Source organism: Lycium barbarum, chromosome 8 (assembly GCF_019175385.1).
Source record: "Lycium barbarum isolate Lr01 chromosome 8, ASM1917538v2, whole genome shotgun sequence".
NCBI classification, from domain to species: Eukaryota; Viridiplantae; Streptophyta; class Magnoliopsida; order Solanales; family Solanaceae; genus Lycium; species Lycium barbarum.
In genome coordinates this window covers 17,360,930-17,364,277 of record NC_083344.1, presented here as the reverse complement: position 1 = coordinate 17,364,277, position 3,348 = coordinate 17,360,930, and the positions used below count along the sequence as shown (strand labels likewise).

Sequence of the window (3,348 nt, the reverse complement as noted above, 5' to 3'; positions counted from 1 at the left end):
TTGTTTTGATTTTTCAACACGCCCTTAAATTTTATCAAAAATTAAAATAAAATAAAATAAGTAAACTCTTGCAAAAAATTAAAAACTGACGATTAAATGACAGGGGATAGATAAGAATTCTAACTTTCGCAATTCCTCAGTAATCACTCGAAAACGGAAGTAATTTCAAAAAATTGAAACTGCACTAATTAATGAATTTGCATTGAGTATGTCACACCCCAAGGTCGGAGGGGCATGGCCGGCACCCGATGCCATACTCGGCCCGAGCGAACCATACTGAGCTTGAATCTCTAGAAGGATAACCCTCAAGTTAGACCGACAAGGTCTACCTGTAACAGAAAATACCAATAGGGCCGACAAGGCCACACAAGAACTATCCACAACACTTTGTCATCAAGACTCCATGAGATATAAGCCAAAACATATATATACATCTACTATGCCGACCGACGAAGTCGTCATCATTCCGACAACACCAAAATGAGTACATAAAGGGCCGGCAAGGCCAAGACTCTACTACTATACAGGATACGTCTACAAGTCTCTACTGAGTACACAACTGTAACATAGCCGGGACAGGGCCCCGACCTACCCATCACATATATACATAGCAAAAGAAGACTCTGAGTAGACCTGGAAACTCCAGAAAGAATGGAGCTTACCAGTCAGCTGGTCTCTCATCTCGCCTACTGAGAAGGTCTATCTGGCTGTCTATCAGAACCTGCAGGCATGAATGCAACGACCCCGACAAAAGGGACGCCAGTATGAATAATGTATTGAGTATGTAAGGCAAGATAACAACTAAAATGAAACAACAAGTTGTACTCTGGATATATCAAGAAAGAATCTGGAGGTTCTCTACCTGGGTTGCCTCTCATCTGAAGCAAGATAATATAACTCTATAGATATAATTCCGTGACCCGAGGGCCAGGCATAGATAACTCCATGATGCATAGGCTAGGTATAACCAACTCCATGATCCGTAGGTCAGGTATGCGCAACTCCGTGACCCGTCGGTCCGGCAACAACTCCATGACTCGTAGGCCAGGCGTATACATACATATAATGATAACTCGAAAGCAACATAATGGCCTATAAGCAACATATACACTAGTTATATGTTCTGTCGTTCTATCATCTTATATAGCTAGACTATTCTTATACTCGTTCCTAAATAGGGAGGAGTATTACATTAAGGTCATGTTAATCCAAGTACAATCTTCGTGAATAGCACATCCTTGTGCGAATAGTCAAAGGTGGCTCAATCGTAGGAATCATGCCAATGAAAAGAAGGAATAGCCTTAACATACCTCAAGCCTTTAATACGATCCAACAACGAACTCGCCGTAACTATTACGCCAACCCTATAACAAAGGTATACATGTATAAACTTAGGCGACACTAGTATACCACGTATATCAAGAAATAATTTGGTTCTAAAATGAAACGGACAACATTTCCCCTATTTCACGACCATCACAATACAACCAACAAGACTAACAAATGCAACCACAATCTCTTCGAACCTTTCTTAAACACAAATTACCAACAACACAAAGATATACAAGAACCCGTCCAATATACGCTCGTATATGATATCTTTATGCACTTCCTTCCTCCAAATTCATGAAGTACATCAACACATCACAATAACAACATCAACTACTTTCTATATACAATGAAACTATCTCAACAACAAAACAATAAAAAGTTCCAAAACAACCACCGAACAGCCCATAAGCCAACAACAACATCAAAATACGATTTCCCGGTATTAATTCCGTATTTCTCACCTCACAATTTAGCTATGACCTAGACGAATTTAAATATATCTAGTAGAGAAGAATTCATACCTTATATGTCAATAACTACTCTTCTTCCGCAAAATACCAACTCACGTAGCTGCTACTGCATTTGAAATTCTTGATGCTATATCCATTTGAAGTTGTATTGCTGCTATTCGTTGAGCTTAAGTGTATCTCAACTATAGTTGCTGTATATCTTGTTGCTGCCTATATTTCCGTTGCTGCATCTATTCTCTTTGAGAATAAATTTGGTCTATGAGAACTAGCAAGATAACTCCATCTTTGGACAGTGAGTCCACTTATACATCTATATTATATGTGAATTGCATGTCCTTTAATGATAGCCACCAAATAACCTAATATTGAATTAGTCACTTTCTCCATTTCATCTCAAACATCCACGTGGAAATAGTTGTCCACCCAATTTTATATAATAAAGTCCTTGTCTTTAGTTAACTCTTTCCTCCCTTTTTTCTTTTTCCATAATACTCAAAAATTTAACAATTACACACTTAATTAACTTTTTGATCTCAATCCACTTAAATAGTAATCATTTTTAATACACTTCATATACTCATTGTCATGATCATGTGACATAGCACTAGTTCATAATCTCATTTTTCGTTACTAATGTCATTTAACTTGCACGCTTTCCAACGCATGCAAACACGGGATGTAACAGAGTACTTGACAGATACATGAATTTCATGTTCATGACTTTCCATCTAATTAATTCATTTATCATTTATTTGAAGTGAATTTACTATTTAGTAGTACAAAAATATTATTAAAGTAATATTTAGATGAGGGGTAAAAAAGTCATTCAATCTTGAAGGGACATTTTGGTAATTCAATTTTTACACTTAGAGCCTTCCACTTTTAATATACTATGATGATGGTGATATTTCAAAAAACTTTTCATGATATCAAAGCATAGCCAGAAGTCGGGTAAGGTGATTGCTACAAGTCCTCAGCTGCTACGGCAGAAGCCTCAGAAATTCCATCCGGTGAGTCTGAATTATGGTGTTCGCCTAACAAATGACTTACATCAGTACAAATATATGCAAGATTGTGCTGATTGACATTACAAACGAAATGTATGTAAGACTAAAAATGTAAGTTGTGCACTATTCGTTCAATTGTAACAAAATTGATAGAAGTCTGTGTTAGTCAATCAAGTTCTTTCAATCCATGGTGTTATATTATTCATGATACTATATGAATACATACTATATATTAATTTCTTTCTAATTTTTAATTTCATTTTAATGTGTAGGAAAATGCGGGTGATCTAATTTGAAATGGTGACCACAAGTCAATTCGATCCATTGAAGTGGATGATGAAGACTTTTTGTACAATTGTGACATTTGAATACTTTTGATTTTGTGGAATTCATTCTTAATTAGAGCACATCTTGAAAAATTGCTTTATTAGTATGTGTAGTATAAGACATATGTTGCTTTTTTTAAAGTTTATTGTAAATCTGTACATTTGAATTATTATTTTTGAGTTATTTATTAGCTAATTCAGTGCTTGTGATCA

At 35.8% G+C, this 3,348-nt stretch overlaps 1 long non-coding RNA gene across 1 annotated transcript; it reads right to left on the bottom strand.

Moving 5' to 3' along the window:
• Nucleotides 1–217: 217 nt before the first annotated feature.
• Nucleotides 218–2,107, bottom strand: LOC132605017 (uncharacterized). The gene is made up of 3 exons (XR_009568970.1): nucleotides 1,854–2,107; nucleotides 863–1,364; nucleotides 218–721 (listed from the first exon to the last, which is right to left on the bottom strand). It is a non-coding gene; the product is annotated as an uncharacterized LOC132605017 (long non-coding RNA).
• Between the last annotated feature and the right edge of the window lie 1,241 nt (nucleotides 2,108–3,348).